We start from the raw sequence: 23,076 nt of genomic DNA, 5'->3' as shown, positions 1-23,076 counted from the left end.
CATAGCCATATTTATTATGTGAAGGCTACAGTTTCCCTCAACTGCAGCCGGGACATTCTAACGCTTAACGTGAAAAAGCTTAACGTGGTTTAATGTAACTAAACAATGATCAATCAGATATCAGTGAGTTATCAGTCACATAACGTCCATAATAATTTGACTTTGGGTTAGATTTTTTGACAGTTTTCAGTGGTTATGAGGAGCAATATGAGAGAGAAATTTGGTAATCATTGATCACTGACATTTTCTACAATAAGGAAAATCTATTTGTTTATGGACATCAAGCTAGGCTATATGCTAGCGCCATATGCTAGCTAGCTAGCTAGGTGCTTAAGTTATGTTACTCACCCTCGTAGTTGTGGACATAACTTCATACGTCCCTCTTCAAAGCTTTCTCCCGTTTCCTGATGGGTGCAGGTGAAAGTGCGTCGACCATTCTGTGCACATTGTTGACATATACTTATAATAAAGCTATAAACGGCGCAGGGATATATAAACTTGGTTACAGAGCAGCCGCCCTCAACAAACGTTCTAAAGTAAAACAAACGCACCCTCAACGGGGCAGGGATCATTTCATTGGTCAACACTACAGCTGGCATTCTATTGGTTGTTGACTTTTGGCAGGGTTATAACACAAAAAAATCCAAGCGTGCAGGAGAAATCCGAGAGCAGAAACTTTGCAAGCGAGCAGAATCAGCCTGAGTGCGAGGAGAAGGTTCAAAGCTGAGAGCAGTAAATCTGTCCAAACAACAACATATCTGAGTCCAAGCAGAAAGTTTGAGCACAAGCAGAGCAAATCCAAGCACGAGCAGTGACTATTTGGGTGTGAGAGCAAGAAATCTGAACGTAATATCAGTGAGAAATGCTCTCAAATTGAAATAATGCGCTCTTGACTAATGACAGTAATATAACTCCATATGGATACAGCGTCCGAGGCGACAACAAACAATGAAATTCCTTTATAGCCTGCCAATATGTCTATTTTCTGATAAGTATGCCTATGATTGTATAACATACCTGTATCGGTCTTGTGAGTAATGCATCAAATGTGTGTAATCAATCCTTAAATAGTAGTAATGGCGGGAGGGGCAACATTAGCGTTCTAAAACTGAAAAGTGGCAGTGGTTTAACCTCGCAGAGGCCAACGAATGTTGTAAACTTGGCAGAGGGGCAGTGAATTTGCTGTGTCTAAGTATGAAAAGGATGCAGAGGGGAGACTTCATTCGTTTTATTCAGGAACAACAATTTCTCGAATGGGTTAGGGTTTCGAGCGTCATCGACGACATCATTGGTCCAAAACGATACAAGCCTTGATACGCGCTTCACGCAGAACATCCTGGATTACCCGACACAGCACGTCATCACTACTGCAGACCTTCAGAAACAACTTAAGTATGAGCAGCATTTATATCTCAAATAAATACTTTATTACTTTTATTATGAATTAAGTCAGAGTTAAAGCATTTCATGAAATATTCTGAGAATTAACAGCAAATTGTTAACCTGACGAGCCTGATGGTTTGACACACAGAATCATCTGAAAAGCCTTCACTGGAAACGAGGAAGAAAAGGGTAACACTTTCAAAACAATACCTGGCAGGAGATTGAATACCTGGCAGGAGACTGAATGAATCGCTCTATCACGTCCGCCATTGTTGTTTTGAACGAACAGTCGCTGCCATCACACACACCTAAACCGCGCCTGGAGCTGCCAGTAGCTGCCAGTAGCTGCCAGTAGCTCCTCGCCGACTGGTCCAGTCTGCTGCTTTTTGGCCACAAACGCATTACATAGAAGAATGCCAAGATGAATTTTCGTGTGATATGTGATCCAGCCGTTTTCGCGTGATCTCGTGACACAGCGAGAATCCAGCTGCCGTGCACGGTAAGCAAGTTGTGGAAAAGAGTAAATTATTTCTTTTATTTCCCTTATATATTAATTCATATTTAATATTATGCGTCTGCCAATAGAAAGTCCTATACAAGTTTTGTTCATCGTGTTTTTATTAAATTTTGCCTCCATGACACAGCTTAAAATGCATATCAGAATTAGTAAAGAAACTTCGGATGACTCATCTGTATAAGAGGTATATTTAAGTAGGTGGAAAAACAGGCATGAATAAAAAAAGACTTCATTTAAATGCTAAAAGGTTGTGTGAGATAACAAGCTGCTTTTTTTCATGGCGGTGGCACTCGGGGGAGAGGGAGGGTGTGCTGTTTGCAACTTTTAGTGTTGCCGTTTGTGAAGACAGTTAACTACATAGGGGATGTGCTCTTGTGCCAGGAGGTCAGATACTTCCTTTAAGTGAGGGATTTGAATTTTAAACTGTTTGTGCAATGTCTTGACACCTTTGTGCTAGTTGAGTCTTCAGTGTGTGGGCATTTGATGTGGGGAAGAGGTTATTAGGAGGCTTTTGGCTCTTGTCTGCTCTCCTATTGGTGGGACCGACTTCCCTTAGGTTTGGAGCGAGCCTACATATTCATTACCATGCAGTTTGAATCTGAGCTCTACAGTAGTGTGACCAGTGGGTGTGTGCAGACATATAATTCTTGGTTTTGAGGGTGGTTAACCCCTGTACCAGTGGGAGCTGTCCTTTAACCAAGTGTGTGGGGGTTCTGTGTCCAATGGTGCACACTCAGACCTTGAATGAGTTTATCTAGGATAAAGGTTGTACATCTTTCTACTTAACATCTGGCTGTGTGGGGGATTCTCCTCTTGCCTCTGACACTGGACCAAACTGGATAAAAAAAGATTAGACAACTAGAACTGAAATTATTAGTCAAATGACAATTCAAAGAAATGAATTGTTTAAAGTGACATTGTGTACGAATTTCTCCCACCTAGCGGTGAAATTGTATATGACAACCAACTGAATATTACTTTCTAGCCCTTCCCATTCCAAGCGCGTTTTAACTCCTACGGTGGTTGAACCCAAAATTAGCTCCTAGTATCTCCATCGTTTACAAGCAGCTGTTCTAGCCACTCCAATATTACATTTGGTCTTGTTGCTTTGCCTGTTGCGTTGTCGTTTTAATTCTCTTTTTAGCTTCCTTGGTGACTCCGTTACATGTCCTCGAGAATAGGCGCGATCCTCCATCTTCAACAGGCTTTCAAATCTGCCGGCAGTCGCGAGTAATCATAAAAGAAGTAAAACCTCTTTGGCTAATGTATTTTAAAAATGGAAGTGCAACATGGCTGCCGCCATTCCAGCGACTCATTCATATGTATTCTGAATGATTCTGAATGGCAGATTCTACGCGTACGAGAATAGTTTGATTAGTTGGTGAAAGTGATTACACATGAATGAGCACATATTTGTGAAAGAACAAAGGGGTTTTTGCTAAGAATAAACTAAAAAAATTACACAATGTAGGTTTAAGTCAGGTATCAAGTTAGCAAGTAGGTTATCAAGAATGTTTTGGTCCCAACTTCTCAAATGTCAGGATTTGATGCTTTTTCCTTTTTTGTTATGGTCATATATTTGTAATAATTGATTGATTGATTGATTGATTGATAGATAAGGTAAGGTAAGGACTACCAGCCAGTCAGAAGCAGAGTATGAGGGCGTGTTACAAAGTGACGCACGTTTGTCACGGAAGTAAAGGCTGGACTAGGGATGTCACAATACCAAAAATCTAGTATTCGGTACCGATACCAACAAAAGTACATGATACTCAATACTAGTTCGATGCCACGGTGTGTGTAAAAAAAAAAAAAAAAAAAAAAAGGAAGAAAATAATAATAATACTTTACATTACAATAAACAATTCCTTTATTTAAATATTGAGGGGGGGGCAACGTCATGTCACTCTTCTTTCAGTGTTTTCTTTTAGTTTCAACTTTCTGTTATGGTGTGGAGTGGAGGGGGCAAGGAGAGCGTGATTTACAAAAACAAAAACGTCAGTCTTCTGGACCCCACTGGCCATTGCTTTGAAGTGATGGGTGGTGATGGCGCAGTGGATATGTCACATGCATTTGGTGTGGAAGACCAGGGTTCGACTCCCACTGTGATACATCAACCAATGTGTCCCTGAGCAAGACACTTAACCCCTAGTTGCTCCAGAGGTGTGTGACCTCTGACATATACTGTATAACAATTGTAAGTCACTTTGGATAAAAGCGTCAGCTAAATGATATGTAATGTAATGAAGCCTGGCATCAACACACAGCCAGCGTACGGTACTGTCTTTCATGAGTTCACTTGGAACTCTCAGACAGCAAGCATGTCTACAGTAGGTATGTCTGTTTCTCTCTGCCGTTGTTGTTTTTCACAAAGAACCGCGGGCTGGTAAAAGTTAACTGATGTTACAGAGGTCCGTTAAAACAAGCGCTATCGGAGCAAACGTTAGGTTGTGATATAGCCTGGGTAAACCCTGACGAACTTCCGGCAAATTTGAGATTTGCTCTGCAAGTCAGTCTGGCGAAGAGCCCATTCAAACCCATTTCCAATGTCCCCAAAATCGAGGCACCAATCACAACCGCCGAGGCGGGCTTTATGCGACGACGATAGCGCAGCGACGGCGAGCAGCTTTTTGTTTACGTTCAACATGACGGCTACCGAAGCGCAGCGTCTCCTGGACTATCCAATGTGCCCAGAGGCATTTGAGCGGCGTCCGTTGGTGACGCCCCTTTGAAAATGAACTGTCAATGAACCTTTCCCAGACCCACTCTCAGTTACAACTGAGAAGGGTCTGGTGTCAGCCAGGCTAGTTGTGATAGACAACGGCAGAGAGAAACAGACTCACTTGCGGTTTGGCAGTTCAAGGTGAAGTCGTGAAAGCCGCGCCGTAGATGTACGGTAAAGCCAGAAGCTGAATGCGGTCAAGCCGTACAGGGAGATGAGGGGCTATTCGCTGTTTTTCCGTACTGGTCAGTGTTCTTCTTCAGCATTTAGCGGCAGTCTAGAAAAAAAAATTTTAAGATTATTTTTTGGGGCTTTTCCTTTTATTTGCAAGTGGACCCAGGTAAAAAAGTAGTATACTTTAGTGTATTAGAAATATGAATGAAGTATATGAAGTATAAAACAAGTATGCTTCTACTTGTTGTGCTTTATTTAAAGAGTATTTAATATGTACTTTTTAAAAGTATACTTCAAAATAGATGTAATTAAGTTCAACTTCAGAGTCCAAAAAGTAAGTATACTAATTTACCAGTAATCAAATTATTTTTTAAATGTACTTTTTGAAAGTGTACTTTGTTGTTAATGTATTTTAAATTGTATAGAAGTTTATTTTTTTTAAGTGTATTCAATTTGACATACTTAGAGTGGCAATTCAGTGTACTTATGGGAAGTATATTTTTTTGGAAATTAATTGTTAGTATACTTTTTTAAAGTGTACTATGATCTCACTTCATTAGAAGTGTGACTTCTGTACACTTTATACAGTACACTCTAAAATAAGTGTATTTTTAGTGGCCTATCAGAGTACTTTCATAAAATATGTTAAAATACAAAAATGTATAGTGGTAACTTAGTGTACTTATAGTAAGTACACTTATTTTTAATACAGAGTTAGTATAATTTTTGAAAGTGTACACTAATTTCACTTCATCAGTAGTGTAATCTTAATACACTGTACACTGTAAACAAAGTGCACTAAATATAAGTGTACTTTTATTAGCATATCAAATACACTGAAAAAATGGGAAATAGCAGGTCTTTGAATTAACAAAAATGAATTTAGAATATGCTACGCAATTCATTTATATTCCTTTCAAGAACATGGTTCAATCATGTAGACTAAAGTTGTTTTTGTATAGATTCCTTTTGCGTTGATTGAAATTGATTGAATTGAACATTTTAAATGATTGAATTAAGCTTGGTCACTACCGGAAATGGTATATTTGAATCAAATGGCGCCAGGAAGTGTAGGTGGCACTTCCCGGGCACTGACACCAACCTTTATATACTGTCTATGCTGCCAGCACAGGCAAACTGTTTCATCAAGGCCATCGCCAAAACAAGAAGAATGTGAAGAAGAATGTTGAGCATGTGTTGGTTGCGTGCAGGATTAATTCTACAGCAGCCATGTGTTGTCTTCTTCACGAAAAAGTAAGTAAACATCAATCATAATGTTTTTGTACTGCGTGTAACAGTTATAAAAGTCTGTTCACTTGTTTGTGCATTCTATAAATATATCGGTTTTCTTGTAACTAAGTTAGCTAATACCATCACTAACTAGTAACTACTTAGTTTAGCATTAATAATTGTGTTTCTCCCCCTGACGGTCCTGCTCCTAACAACGGTATTTCAATGTAGCTAACGTAATGTTAATGGCAGCTGGTGAAGAGGAGCCAGTCAGCCTCATAAGAATGAGTGTTAAGTGGTCGGGTTTAGTTCGCAACATTTAGATTACATTGATGCTGTTGTAACGTTACTTTATGTAACAAAAAAAAGGTCTGCCGAGTTGTTTGAGCATAACGTTATATGTTGGTTTGCTAATAGCTAAGGTTAGCTAGCTAAGACCACAGGCTTACAAGTTCAATGTAACGTCGGGTAAGAACGAACGAATGTTGTAGCTAAAGCTGTCGGTTATTCAGTGTGTGTGTGTGTGTGTGTGTGTGTGTGTGTGTGTGTGTGTGTGTGTGTGTGTGTGTGTGTGTGTGTGTGTTTGTGTGAGTGTGAGTGTGAGAGTGAGATATGCGGGAGGGTGCTGCTGACATGAAAATGTCTCGGGGCAACTAACGTTAGCACAGTGTATGGGAATTGTTTATCATGTAATTTTCCTAAATCTCTCTCCACTCCTGCACACTAAAGAAGCCCTCCATAAATCATTAAGTTTTCATATTAAATGAAGCAGCGTCTTTAAGGTCGGACTCAAACTGGATTTTTAGCCCACCTCTGTGTCTTTGTTGTGTGCTTTATTTTGTGTGGTCTTTTAATTATTGAGTCAATGTGCTTGGTTCACCTCACTGATTCTAAATGTTTTCTTTCATAGGATCCTATTTGAACAGTATACACAATCAAATGCTTTACAGTGGTAAGTGCTGTCATATTTCTTTTTTCTTTATATATTTCCTAACCTACTCTCACAGATATCGCCATTTTAAGCTTTAACAGTATCAGAAACATTAAAACACCGACTGGTTGTTTAGTGTTATTTCTTTTTTTGAAAAACATTAAGATTTTAGAATTGTGGAAAGATTATGTAAAATATTTTACATACCACAATTTATTGGCAAGAACGGCATACAAATTGTAAGGCCCAACGTCTATTTATTTATTTTTCATCTTTCTCCTACTATATTCATCTTTCTTTCTCAGTTTTAACCTTTCCTCTATTTATTTTCTTACTTATCTTCATATTTGTATCTTTCTTTGTCTTTACTGTCAATCTCTTTCCTACGTGATTTGGAGTTGACACCAAGGCTAGTACCTTTGTAGGAACCATGTTGTAATATTCTTAGAGAAATATGTACCCATATGACAGTGTACACCAGTATTTGACTTCGAAGTTTAGTGTGTTTTAAAAAAACAATGCAAACCACATGTTTATATATGTTTATTACAGTTAATAATAATTAAATAATCTAAGTACTACTAACTGGTAAAGCCACATATTTTTGCAATCTGCACTTTAGTTTGTGGGATTTGTTTCTGACTTTCATATGAACGTTTACACCAAGCTTGGTCAGTGCTCAATATACTACTGTGATTTGAAGTAGTTAAATAAAAGATGTCATTCATATAAATTCATGCATCACCTAATTTCATCATCACATACAGGCCTCCAGGAAATAACAGTTTGTTTAATCTATCTAATCTTGTGTTGTTCATACTATACAAGGATGTATTACTTGTCTTTGTTGAATAATACAGAAGACAAAGAGCTCAAAAAATTATTGCATATTAAATTGCAATCACAATATTTGTGGAAAAAAGTCGCAATTAGATTATTTTCTAAAATCGTTAGCCCCACTTACTACTCCCTTATGATTTAATACTTGTGTATTTGTTTCTCGATTGGTCTTAGTGACTGCTTTTTTTTTTTTTTTTTTTTTTTTTAACAGGGCATGGATGAAGACGCCATCAACAAGGCCATTGAAGAAACCAGTGTTGGGATTTATGTTCTTAAAGAACATGCTTCAAGTGATGAACCAAAGGACATTGGTATTGTCCTTGAAGGCATCAAGATGTTGCAAGATCTTTATAATGTAGCATTACCTGTTGCTACGCTATTTGGACTAATGTACAGTATGCCCTGAACTTCAGCTACCCTGCTCGCCTTCGATCCAAAAGATTTGCATGGAACTTGATGGAGGGAAACTTACCAACAGAGCACTTGCTCTAAAAAACAGGCTCTTCCAGTGAAAAGGCCAGAGAGACTGCGCCGTCAACCAAACAGCGTAGTTGTCCCTAAAGGCATCATTGGTATGGCTGTAATCTTTGGACTAGTTTTTTTTGTTTGAATTACGGGAACAGGATTTGCATGGAGCTGCATGGAAATAACCTTTTGCACAGGGTTAACATTTTTTGTCATTTGAAAAAAATACTTTGAAGTGCACAATTTAAAGGGTAACTTCGGGTTTTTCAACTTGGACCCTATGTTCCTCTGTTGTTGTTACTGATGGGAACAACGGTCTTCGACATTGGTCCAGTATAAAGAGAGTAGGCCTGTCACGATACAAGTTTTGCTGGACGATAAATTGTCCCAGAAATTATTGTGATAAACCATAATCTTGTCGTCCTGAGACCATTTTCATCTAATATAATGATAATGGCATAATAATGCAGGTACACTTTTTCAAAGATCAATAAACTTTTATTTCTAAGGAATTTTTAACACTAGAACTGGAAGATATTTTAAATATCCACAATATGTCTTTGATCTCCTTTAGTAGGCTATGTCGTCTTTCACACTGTTGTACAATTGTGGAATTGCCGTTTGTGGCACGTATGTTCCCCCAGGCAATTGGTACTGACCGTCAAATGTTTGCATTACTCCTCGAGTGTTTGTGCGATAAACTGCAGACTCTGTACTGTGCGTGCGCACACACACACACACACACACACACAAACAAACACTGGCGCCACTTTCCTGAAACCGCTTGCAAGACATCGTCCACAGCGGCGTATGTCCGAGCACGGCGGATATCGCTCATATTCTTTATTTTTTATTTTTTTTCTCTTGACGCTGCCTTAACTGTTCAAGGTTCCTGCTTTTGCCAATATCTGCTTTTGTGTTTTACTTTTGTGTCAATAATAAAGATCCTTTTCTGAAATGCAATTTTTAATCTGTTGATGTAATGTACTTGAACTGAATTGTAATATAATACACTTGTAGTGTAATAGCAACATTCATGCTTAAGTATAACAAAATGGGGATAAAAGTACAGATGAAATATACTTCAAACAATTTGTTTCTACCTTGCACTATAATAACATTGCACTGAAAGTAAGTGTTTATGAGGTTTAGGTTGTAATTGAACTTCACTTCAAACACATTATTATTGTCATAGTGGGGCACTTTAAAAGCACTAAATATAGTTATGAAGTGCATTTGTAGATCACTTGAAATATCACAGAGGCAAACTAAATTAACATATTTTATAGTAATTATAAGTATGATAGCAGTATGCACAAAAAATACTTAAACACAACTATAAGTTGCGCTGCAATGCCTTTTTAAGTGTATTTCAATAAGAATGGCAATACAATGCAATTGTACTGTAAGTGTGCTTAATTGCTCATGAATCTTGATTTTCATTAGTGTATTTTAGTGCACTTGAAGTTTCAAAAAAGTTGTTCCATTTTAGTATACTATTTACACTTGAAGTGTAGTCAAATAGATGTTAAGTTGAAGTTAATACATAATTGAATACACTTAACTATACTTGGATTTGACGAAAATAGTACAACATTTAGAAAATATACTTAGTACACTTTATTAAAGTATATTTTTAATAGAATTCTTTTTCACCTGGGGATGGACATGAAAGGGGGAGAGAGATGTGGGATGACACACAGCAAAGGGCAGCAGGTCAGATTCAAACCTGCGCCGCTGCAGGACTCAGCCAACATGGGGAGAACACTGTTACTGGGTGAGCTAGAGGCCGCAGTCTAGAAATTTTTTAACGTTAGTTGTATATACTGCCCCCGTCAGGTCAGGAAGGATTGCATCCACAGGTACCTGGAAAAATGAGTACCGGCACGTTTTCAGAGTTTTGGTACCGAGTTGGTACCAAAGTCTCGGTTCTCGTGACATCCCTAGGCTCCAGCTAATAGAACTGTTTGGAGCAGTTTGTGAACTTTGTGTTTTCTGTTGGAAAACACAAAGTCCCTTTGGGCTGGACTTTGGGCTTTTTCACTTTGTAAACCTATAACATGCACAAAAAAGATATATAACACAATAAAGGAAAGGTAAAAAGGTAAAAAGCCAAAAAGTGTAATATGAGCACTTTAATAATTACAATAATCATTAGTTGCAGCCATAATGACAACATTGTGGTTCTGTGAAAGTTCGTGCAACTTTTCTTCTTTTTTTCTTGTCTTATAATGTTCATGACAGCTGACCAATCGGCGCAAACACAGGATGTCAAAGGAATCAGGCTTAGCTGATCAGAAAAATTTCTGGATCATTCTGATCCCGATGTTGAACGCAGATACTATTAATAAATATCTTTCACTAAACAAAAGTTTCAATCCTCACATGAAATTTACATACAAGCACAATTCTGCAAAAGGCATGTACACATGAGCACATTACAACACACATCCGCCCACACACAATCACAAGCGAATACACCTCCATGTACACATGAACACACAGACATACTGAACAAAGACAGAACGCCAAAAATGCCCCAGAGGAAAAAACAAAGAGGAGAATAAATTAACTAAGTTTCCAGGCTCAGATGTACAAGTATAAGTAACTGTGTTCTCGAACATACTGTACCAACAAAAAAACATGAACAAAAGATCAACTCGGCTGCTTCTTAAAAATGCTCTTATGGGTCACAAATTCACAACAGAGCTCTGTTAAAAGAGGAGCAGGCATGCCATAAACTAGAAATCGAATAAAGCTGAAAGATGTCACAGCTCGTCCTATTTCTGACTGTGAAACACCTTCCGGCTGCTGAATTCTTAACACAGCATCCAGTTTACACATTAAACAGGACAGGCAGCTGCAAGGATGATGACGTATCTTCGCAACATCTGAGAAAGTCATGAAAGTCCATCTTTTATAAACTAGAAACCTGCTCACATGGCGTAACTCCAACATCAGCCGCTGGACGTTTAAATTAGGGCATGCATTAATTCACCAGGATATTCTCACAATTTAATAACCAGAAAGAAGTAAGGGCTTTTATAAATTCAACAATTATTCAAGATGACTTAGAATATCTCGTAAATCACAGAACTGTCGCATGAGGCAAACACCCTAGTTTTGAAAAGATTAAATGTAAATAGTGTCTCTCGAATCATTATCCTCTGTGAGAATAATGTATACGAGTTTAATTACCATCATTAAACTGTCCAGGAATGTGCGATTAGCTGCCAGCTTATATTCACTCAGGATGAAATCTGACTTACTTTATGTAATCTTGAAATCATAACGTGGTGATGATACCTTCTTTTTGGAGTTCAGGAAAACCCCCCCACTGGCCATTACAATCTTAATTCATATGATGACATTCAACAAAGGTACCAGCTCGTGAATGGAATCAAACCAGGCATTATAACAATAACAGAATATTATTCATTTCAATCAGCAGGCCACCACAACACCCCAGTTTGAGTCATTCTTCTAAGACAAAATGACAAAAAAGATGTTCCGGTTTTCTATGGAAGTTAACTGAATACTAAGCTTCTGGAACATTATGATGGGCATTTCCACTATTTTAAGACAATTTATAGACCAAACAATTATTGATTAATCAGAAAAACAATCAGCAGTTTGATTAAAAATGAAAATAATCGTTAGTGGCAGCCCTAGATTAAAGTTACAGTAAAAGGAAGTTGAAGCTAAAGCACATTTTTAAAGTGACATTTAAAACAATGCTCAAACTCAAACAATGACAGAGTCTGTCCTTACTTCGGAAAATCTGCTCAGAGCCGGTGCATTGTGGGGATGTTTTCTGGACATGACTTTGTCGGGAAACCGTAAACGCCAATTAGACAGCGCAGGCAGTGAAATGGCAGCTGCCCTTGTGTGACTTTTGTCAGGATGCGAGCATAATTATTGACAGCCTAAGTTCATCGGCATCGGCTCCGTCTCCACCAGTGGATGCCTTAACCGAGGCTCCGCAGCCCTGGGGATTTCTGGTCGCATCTCATCAAGGGGGGATGTGGTGTATCGTCGTAAACAGGAGGAGCATTTGCATATTATAATGATGTCTGCATGCAAAGACAGTCTTCTCAATTACATTCCATTTAAAACTTCCAATGAGGAAGAATTGAGAAGCACAAACTATCACAGCTCCATAAACTTTAATTGTAAGAGCTTCCCTAAACAAGATAGAGAACATTAGGATTACATTGGCGCTGCACAACTACAGGCATGCACGTCAATTGTTGATTGAACACTTCAGGTGATTAATTGTTACCCTTTACCTTGCTACCTGTTCTTTTTTATTTGAACACCGCCCCTCACAGACGTAATCAACCCTAAATACCTGCTGCTACACTAATAAATGACTTAATATGCTGTTGTTTTCTAATGAAGCTTTTCAAATAAAAAAAACAACAACAAATGCAGCTAATCAGGTTTGGTGAATCATTTTACAGCTGCTTTTCAAAAGTGTCCCTTGAATATTACCTGCTCATTGACGAGTAACAAGTATTCGCACGTAAAAAGGAAATAACTATTATAGGTATTGGAGGACATACCTGTGATTAATGTTAGCTTTAGCTACTGTAATATCTATTGCTGTCAAACGATTTAAATATTTAATCGCGATTAAACGCATTAATGTCATAGGTAATAGCGCGTTTAACTGACAGCACTAGTAATATCTACTTGGCGCTACTACGACAAATCTCAGGAAATCTCAAGACATCTGGGCAAATTTACTGCAATTAATCTGCCAAATGCTTAACTGATTAATCAATCAATTGTTCAGTCTATAAAATATCAAACAATTGTGAAAAATTGCCATCAATTTCTCAGAGCCTTAAAGGAACACGCCGACTTATTGGGAATTTAGCTTATTCACCGTAACCCCCAGAGTAAGACAAGTCGATACATACCCTTCTTATCTCCGTGCGTGCTGTAACGCTGCCTGACGGCTCCAGCATTAGCTTAGCCCAGCACAGATCCTGCAGGTGACTGGTTCCAACTAGCCTACTGCTCCCAATTGTGACAAAAGTGACAAAATAACGCCAACATGTTCCTATTTACATGTTGTGATTTGTATAGTCACAGCGTGTACAGAAAACAACTTAACATGACACACAGCCATCTTCTAACAGTAAACAAATTGGGAACTATATTCTCAGACAGGCTTGCTGCGAGCATATCACTCCGCCCAAGTACTATATTCTTCCGCCTGAGAATATAGTTCCCGGTTTGTTTACAGTTAGAAGACGGCTGTGTCTCATGTTACGTTGTTTTTTGTACACGCTGTGACTCTATAAATAACAACATGTAAATAGGAACATGTTGGCGTTATTTTGTCACTTATTCGGAGCAGTAGGATTACTGGAACCATTCACCTGCATGTTCTGTGCTGGCCTGATGCCGCTGGAGCCGTCAGACAGCATTACAGCACGCACGGAGATGAGAAGGGTATGTATCGACTTGTCTAACTCTGGGGGTTATGGTGAATAAGCTAAATTCCCAATAAGTTGGCGTGTTCCTTTAAGTTGACATATTTCTATAGTTACTTTAGTCTAAATTACAGTCTAAAACCCCCACATATCCAATTAACTATCACAGAAGACGAAGAAAACCAGAAACCACCAGACAACCATTTGTTTAAGAATTTCTTTACATCAGACAATCTTCACAAATACTCATGCAATACAATGTTCCCTTAATTTTTCAGACCACTTAAATAATCAACACGGGGCATTATCTTGATTTACATGAATGACATATGAGTGCTTTTCTATGTGAAATGATTGTTTCCTGCTATTTAAGTCCCACACGCTACGTTTCCTGAAAACTGTACATCCACTGAATTCTGCACTGAAATAGTCTCACTAATTATGAGCACCATATGATGTATGAAACAATTATTAGATATAGTGCTGTTCCAGTCAATCCACTTTATGCACAAATTGCCTCCACAAATCCCCCCACCCAAAAAAAAAAGACTAAACCTCTGACTGCAGTCCACCTGTTAGCTGTCACAATTAATAGACTACATAGGACAATGCATTGCCGTCTGGTTTACAATGGTCATTTGCCTAGTTTGGATTTGCTGTGAGAGGTGTTGCAGAGCTTCCTACTCAGAGAGGAAGTGGGCCTTTTTGAAGTTCACACTTTGGCTTGAGGACACCGCGGCAATTATAATAAAGATGTAGAAGTGTAAAAGTCAAAGTACTCACTATGCAGCTCTGTCGGCGTTACATTTATATGCTCATTGTAGGTTCTTCAAATCATCATCTGCAAACTAACTACAGCTTCCAAAGAAATGTAGTGAAGTAAAAAAATATACAGTACAATTTTTCCCTCAGGAATGTAGTGGAGTAGAAGTGTAAAGTAAGATAAATATCAATATTTTGAGAGTGTGAGGATGTGAATAACATATTTAAGGGGCTGTACTCAAAATACTGAAAAAAGTGGGCCGGGATTGCCTCCACATGGCTTTCTCACAGACCGTTCCCCAATTCATAACATGTTTTGTCACGGCCACATGCACTTACATGTACGCATAACCGGACTGGCTATCAAAACAAAGAACAGAGAATCTCAACACGCAGAGAGGAAGTATGACTTCATTCTCTGGTCAGGACGCCATTACTCCACTATATCCTTTCATAGCATTTTTTTCTTTACCGACTCCAAAACACTGAATCTGTTTTTTTAAAACATAAAAAAATTAGTGACTACAAGAGCTCAGCCAAAACTTTTGTGGCTTTTCTGAGTCATTTCAGGAGGGTAGCATGTCCTAACATCAACATGTGTCTTAACAAGAAACAGTGTGGCTATTGCTCTTTTCCGTTTGTCGCAGTTTCACTGACACATTCCAAGAGATTGCTGAAGTACAGTCGACATATTTGTCAAAAAAACAAGAAACAAAAAGCACAGACAAACAAACGAGCCACGATAGAAGCAGAAGCTGCTAACAAAAAAAAAAATACGAGGACAGACGGTGAGTCTGAATGACATCCAGCTTATGGGATTTCTATTTCTAGGCTGAGTTATTTAGAAATGCAGTGACAAGAACTGATGATTTACAAACATTGCAGCAGCATGATAGTCTGTTCTATATGTAGCTTCTGCATGTCCCACGAGTTGAAGGTTTTCACTCATTGTTTGTCCTCTACATTTATCATTTTATCCACTGACTTTATTGATCCAGACGTGTTATTGTATGCTCGTCTGCTTGTTCTGGAGCATAGCGGCTCCATGCCCTCCTCGCTTTGTGCAGACGAGCTGAAAAGACCCTCTGAATTAGTGCCTTGTGGTGTCGCTTTGTGCTACTGTGATGCTAAGGAATCCACACTTGGTTTCAAATCCTCCTCCCAAGGCCCCTATACTGCATTGATCCTGCTCTGTATGTACCCTTGCAAGGCATTATACATGCCTGTTATGTGGTCCACTGCCACAGCAGACTCGTACAGAAGAGAGAAAATGTACCTGATGGCTGAACTTAAAACCTTTTCTTGCTTAAAATATAGCGTATTCATTTCACAACAAGACAGTTATGCTAAGCATTCATTAATATGAGCTGTTTCATGTATTAAAGTGGGATTACTAACCAGTTTGTTCTATAATAAAGAAACCATGTCTGAAATAATGAAGACCAAAAGCTTATCGCACATCAGACATCCTTTAAATCAGCTATAACAGTCAAGTTACAATAAGGGTTTTAATCAAACACAAAAACACATGCATACACACGGACCAATTATGTTTTTGTCATTAAAGGTATAGTAAGTGATGTTAATCCAATACAGTTTTTGTAAAAATTCAGTGAGTATCTCCACACGGTCACCTAGCTCTCTATTTTCTGTGTGCGCTGAAAAAGAATCTGGTGTTAATACACAGCCCTGGTTGTATTTGTTTGGCAATAGAGTTGAAATTTCAACAATCTTTGCCCAGAATCATTTACTGCACCTTTAAGGATAAAGGTACTGAAATTTACAGTACGTCTATCTTGGGTTTTTAAATCACGGTAATGACACAGCTCTAGGAATGGCAACGTCAGTCTGTCTGCGAAGCACTGTGGTGAAATATCTACTATATATATATAATATATATAATAACTACTGGATGGATTGCAATACAATTTTGTTCAAATATTCATAGTCACCAGAGGATGAATCCTAATGACTCTGGTGATCCTCTGACTTTTTGTTTAGTGCGACCAGCAGGTGAAAGTTTTTACTTATCCAGTGAAACATTTTCCTCTAGTGCCACCATGAGGTTTGACATTTGTGGGTTTGAGTGAAAACTATCAGATGGATGGTCATGAAATTTAGAACAGAGGTCCATGCCCCCCTCGAAATTAATTATAATAACTTTTGGGATCCTCTGACTTTTCATCTAGGGCCATCATCAGGTCAAAGTTCGAGTTTGTCCAGGACTTTGGTTTATGGCACAACGTCTGCAAAACAAATGACATTTGCACCAGCTGCATGCTAAACTAAACTAAGATGGTGAACATGGTAAACATTACACCAGATAAATGTCAGAATGTTAGCACCATCATTGTGAGCATATTAGCACGCTGATGTTAGCACTTAGCTCATAGCACCACTTTGCAGTCTCACAGAGCTTCTTGCATGGCTGTAGACTCCTAATCTTGTTAAACTAGTGCATTGTGTTGCTTTCCAACCAGACCCTACTAAGTGTAGATGACCCCATTCATCATTTTGTTTCTTAAGTCAAATACAAAATTAATACCCAGTATGTACAGTCTCCTTTATGACTAAAATATCATCTAATTAACAAACACGATTGAGATTTATTACCAATGGGATCCACATGAATGAATCTACAGTAGGAAATGGACTCAATAACGAAAAACTCACACGGCCCTAATTGATATAGAAGACAGTGGCCGGAAATTCACTCAAGGCTGTAATGCTTATGATTGTTTGTTACAACCTCAGAACGAGGCAGCTTTGACTGCATGATTCACTTAGTGCACACACATAATGGACCGAACAGCTTCAATTTGACACACTTCGTAGAAAAGCTTGTGCAAAGCAGGTTTAGGCAGAACTTTTGTCAAACATATATTGTGGATATTATATTCATATATACAATACAGGGCATCTGAGCCTCAATTATCCCTTCTCTGTGCCAAATAAAGCACCTTCCAATGTTAATACATACACAGTGGCAGTGGGGCAGTAAATACACATACGATGTGGATTTATCTACAGTTGGCTTTGTACCAAGAGAATGAAGTGAATTAAAGTCAACACTAGCTAAGTCCAACAACATAATTCTATCACCAAGAACCCGTCATTATGTAACAGTCCCTTTACTTGTTTACTGTGACTCTACTAAAAAAAAAAAATTTCCTATTCTGTGCATCAGTGGCTTTTGCAAAACTGTATGTTGATTTGACCGTGGCGGCCCCCCACGGCAACATTTCTGCCCCCCACGGTATCAGAAATAGGGCTGCATTGTTAGAGTGCATGTCGGAGAACGTTTGTATTTTAGGTGCATTATTTAAATGCTGAAGTAGTTACACTGCATTAAGATAATGTAATTAATAGTGGGTTTATTGTTATTTGCTACAGAATGCTTAAGTTGGCCTATATAGTAACTAAAAAAATACAGTTCAATCACAACTGAAAATATGCCTCACTGTGTGTGTGAATAGAGGTGAATAAATATATTTGTTTGTGTTGCAGCGAAGTGTCAGTTCCGTTTCATGGGGGAACACTGTGTTGCTTTTGTAAAAGCATTTGCATATTTGCATTTTTCTATTTGCATGTTTTGTATCATCCTAATCTTGTTTTATTTTTTTGTTTGTGACGCATCATGAAGAAGTGGTGTCATGATGGTCTTTTCTCATATTCTTTAAGTGTAATCCTTAACCTTTCACACTTTAACACTTTCAATTGAATTCAACCTGGCGCATTTCCCATAAATGTGGATATTGTGGCTCTGGGTTGTGCTAACTTGCTGCACTCGCCACCTACTTTGTAGAGATTCGGGAAAACAAGGGCTTGCTCGTATGTTGGGACAAGCTGCGGAAGCCTCTTACAGCTTTCCAAATAAATATGGTTATTACATCAATAATTTTAAACACTTGTCTCTGAATCCAACTGAAATTAAACACAGAAAAAAGATGCCTGGAGCTACATCTGGGGCAACTTGCTGGCTGGCCCAATAACTCTGCATATTAATTAGCTGGTTTGTTTACATGTGTGATGCTAACTTTAGCTGCAGTTTACTGTCTCAGAGAAAAGTGTTTGAAATGATTAATGATAAAATCCATGTTTATTTAAGAAGCTTGCCCCGATATATATGTTGTTTGTGTGAGTCCTCGTTTCCCCGAAACTTTACAACGCAAGTTGCAAGTGCAAAGACAGCACAACCCATGGAGCCACAATAGCCACGCTTATAAGAAATATGCCAAGTTGAAATAACCGGAATATCTTTTAACTACAAATACATACAAGTCAAAGTAACCCTGTGGAGTTTTTTTTTTTTTTTTTGTAAACACAGTTATGTTTACATTCAGTAGTTCTCACCAAAACACATTGGGTATATCCTTGAGACCTAATAACATGTCAAATGTGTTTTTCTCCCCAATAAAACATTTGCAGAGCCAATTTTTGTGTGTCCTTTAGCACATACACAAGATACTAACAACATGGTGACCCACTCTCGACCCTCTTGACATTGTTCTGTAATGTAAGTAGTGGTTACGAACTGCACAGGGTATCTGTTGGGTACGTTTACCTAACCTTTCTGTAAGGTTTCCTCATAAATGGCAATAATGAGCTTACTAAACAAATGTTTCCATATAACATGCATGATAACAATTTACAGTTCACAATGTGGAAAAAAAAAAAAAAAGAAAAAGAGAAAAAGAAAAATCCAATTATGGCGCTTTTATCTACAAGCCATGTCTGCCAAGTTCAAACACAAGTCATGTTTTTATTTTTAAGATTATTTTTTTCAGGCACTTTAGGCCTTCATTTCCATAGGACATATGAAGACATTAAAGGGGAGAGAGAGGGGGAATGACATGCAGCAAAGGGGCGCAGGTTGGAGTCGAACCCGCGGCCGCTGCGGCAAGGAGTAAACCTCTATATATGTGCGCCTGCTCTACCAACTGAGCCAACCCGGCCACAAGTCATGTTTAAAAACTCTGATGTGCATGATGTTCTAACTTAATTAGATCCATATTTGCTATTTCTGCCTCCAATTACATTTTTTTAGGGAAACCAGGTCAATGCATTACATCCATGACATATCAGTATAATTAGTAATTATGTGACTGTGACAGCAGACAAGCTCATCCTGCACTTTGTGAGTCCCTAGTCACAAACCTGTCAGGCCTGTTATTTGAGACTGAAAGGCATATTTAGCTCTCTCTTATCAGTCACGTAATTCTTTTTTTATATCTATTTTTCTTTTCATAGCTGTGCACAAAGTTAATGTGTTAAAAAAAAAGAGTAACTGCTGTGTAAAATTGTTGACGTCTTACAAAGTTGCCAAAGGAAATAAAACTGATTAAAATTGGTCTGACATTTGAACCTCCATCCCTGTCTTCACGATACTTAGCTCTTGCCTGAGTTTCAATTTAAGTCACTCTAGTTTATATAGTTTTTAACCTTGGAAATATTATACTCTAACTACAATATAAGAAAAGGTTAAGGTCTACTGACTGAAATAATTGCACCGGCCGGTGTAGTTGACAAGAAACATTAAATACTGCACATATAGTGACTTTACCACCAGCTAGAGATAGTTCATTACAATAAATAATTAGTTCACAACCCATTTGTTGAAGGCATTATCAGAAATCTCTCTTTATTTTACGTCTCTAGTTAATTAGTATATTTGATAAATTAGCTGCTGAATCAAATTGCAGTCCAAAAGCTGTCAAGTTAGGAACAAATTAAGGCTGAAAAATGAGGACATCAGAGAACATTCAGTGAGACTGAGCGGGAAAGTGCTTTTTTGGTTTTGTTCCCTTTGATTGAGCGAAAATGTGAATTTAATTCAAAAAGCCTACATCAAGCAGTGTCTACATATTCAACGCCTCCCAAATGAGTGCTGCTGCCAAATTCAATGCAGGTGCATTCAGTTCAGAAAATGGTTTGTAAACAAAACCGCTGCGTTGGATTTGAAAAAACGATTTTCTGATCACTTCCCTAGGTTTGATGTACGATCTAAAGCAGAGAGGGCAGCTCAGCAGCTCGTGTGTTTTTGTCGTTTGGTCTGATCCTCGGCCGTGGCCCTCTCTCGCGTATTTTCTCAGTTTTTGCGTGGGTTTCCTCCAGGTGCGTGACCTTGCATCTAATTAATTACAAGGAAATGAACATATCACTTGCTAATTAGCGGGATGCATTACAGAGGGTATGGTCTTTCAGAAAGACGGATGTTTTATTTGTTTCATGTATTCTGACGTATTCAGTTTTCAAATGCTGCTGGAGACGGGCGCTGAGCATGAGAGAATAATGCAGCGATAAAGTACATAAAACCCATACTGAATGTGACTGGGATAGTTTCAAACACTACATTTCTATAATTTACTTCATGCACTACCACAGACAATAATCTCGGACAGCAGGGCAACCTGCTCAGCGCCATTATTGCACTTTAATATAGCTCTGCCCTGGCTACTTGTACATAATACTACACCCAGGCAAGCTCATTGTGCTGCCAGGACCACTTATAACATCCCTGCCTCATGTGCAGCTCCTCCTCCTCCTCACTCTTCTCTGCCTATGAGCCAATGCAAATTACAGTAACAGCTTGGACGTGAGTATAATCTCAAGCGGTGCGAGCTGGGCTCCGTGGCGAGGCATGCAGGCAGATGGAAGCAGAGGCTCTGCCAGGCCTCTTTAGGGGCTCCCACTCTTTCTCCAGCATGCTAGACAATGAAGGAGCTGTGGCTCATAACCAGCTACTCGTCTGCCACTATCATACGGCCGACTCCCAAACAATGTATTTGGTAAATGATATGAAGGGAAGGGAGCTCCTGTCGTAGCCTTGTTTGGACCAATGCACAGATGGACACTAACACTGACACTAACACTGGTCACTAAATCATGAGCCAGGGGGTAGAGACTTGAGGAAGGATTTTCAGACATGCCCTGTATGATGAAAGAGGAGTAAAGGGGGAGTGCAATAGGTGCGATTTCTGTATGCATCTTTGCACAGCAGGTGGTAGAGATTTTCCTTTGAGCTATGGTAGATATCTAAAGATAGCCCTTTATATAAACATAATGTTCTATTTGCATAAAAGATCATATCTGCATTCAGTGACAATTTATTTTAGCACCCTAAAAGAAAAGCTTTGCAGAATACAATTCCAGTGAGTTCACCTCTCCTTCCAACACTGTACATACATCAGCCATACATTATTCATACAATATACACTACAAAGCACAGTTGATTGAGCCTAGTTGAGATATAGTATGCTGTGGGTCTGGGTTGTATCAGGGATAAAAATCAAGTATTCAAATGCTTTTGCTTCTGTCTGTATTAGTAAACTTGTATCTCTAAATTCAGTAACTTCTGTCAGTAATGAGACACAACAGTTTGTCCTTTTCTGTGCTTTGTGATGCCCTGCTGATTTCTGCAGCAGTGATTGAAATGATAAATGTAGAAAGGAGAACTGTGAGTAGGAACTTTTCCAGTGATTGCGGATACCCTTTTTTAGGTTAAGAGCTTACCTTTTTGGATTTAAGCACTGCAGTAAAAGTTGCATCGCAAATGAAATGCACCTTTTATTTTGAATGAATGAGCTCCAGGCATTACACTTGCGTGACAACCCAGACGAGAGATTCTCTGTTTTGCTGCTCTGGGAGAGAGGCTTTTTTATTATGCTCACAAACACCGCTTGTGGTACTCTTGGCTATTAATGTAAATGGATTCTTAAACTCAGAGGTGCTCCTAGTAACTAATGAGGATTATGCAATAAACCTGCACCTCCATGTGTCATTAAACATGGCCCTGAATTATTAATCATGTGATTTAGCTCCGAGACAAACATGTGTGCCTTGGATGAGTTAAAAAAAACGCCCTCCCTCCCCGTATACATACTTCAGGCTACATAACAACAAACAGTACAAAAGAATATGATGTATGAAGAAATCAATAGACTATGAGTCAGCCGTGTGTCAAGATGAGGCTGTTTAAGTGACTCAGCCTTCAATGTGTTTGCCAACCCTGAGTGCATCTGCACTAACAAAAAGATATTTAACTGAGGGAGAGAAAGCAGAGGAAAGCACCAAGACGCTGAGCAGCAGCTCCCCTGGAGCTACACATCTATTGTATCTGACTTGTGCTCGCACGCATGCAGGTGTTTGATTTCAACACAAATTTGCTCCACTATCATTTGAAATAGCTTCAGCTACACCATTTCAAATTCACAAAGCTCTTGTGATTCGGAGCCGTGGATGACATGGAGCGTATTGTTTACAGTGATTGCTGTGGATGATTAGAGCCGCAGAAAGAGAATATGATGCGATATCTTAACATGGCAACACGTGCCGTAAACCTAAGGGATACTCTGAGCTGCTACTCGACACCGCCTGTCACTGCCTTCAATACTTGGTATGCCAGGAAACACTGACAGCGAGACTCAGATTACTCTGACAGGAGAAGCAGAACACAAGACAGGGGAGAGGAGGCTGCATAGGCACAGCGTCGCCACTGGAATTTTGAATACGTGAGGATAATAACTTGACCTCCTCCTCACTCTCTCCCTCGATCCCTGATTAAAAACATGAATTAACTACCAACTTACAGAGCGCCATTTTCTCAACT

General features: G+C 38.8%; 1 protein-coding gene and 1 long non-coding RNA gene across 3 annotated transcripts in view; one reads left to right on the top strand and one right to left on the bottom strand.

The window, feature by feature from the left end:
* lrfn1 (leucine rich repeat and fibronectin type III domain containing 1) overlaps positions 1–23,076 on the bottom strand; it is a 249,013-nt gene that overhangs the window by 13,805 nt on the left and 212,132 nt on the right. The gene's annotated exons all lie outside the window — the stretch shown is intronic.
* Positions 5,959–8,204, top strand: LOC114552371 (uncharacterized). Its single transcript, XR_003692169.1, has 3 exons — positions 5,959–6,050; positions 6,937–6,978; positions 8,009–8,204. It is a non-coding gene; the product is annotated as an uncharacterized LOC114552371 (long non-coding RNA).

The sequence above is a fragment of the Perca flavescens genome, chromosome 3, assembly GCF_004354835.1.
Source record: "Perca flavescens isolate YP-PL-M2 chromosome 3, PFLA_1.0, whole genome shotgun sequence".
Lineage (NCBI taxonomy): Eukaryota > Metazoa > Chordata > Actinopteri > Perciformes > Percidae > Perca > Perca flavescens.
This window is presented reverse-complemented; position numbering and strand designations above follow the sequence as displayed.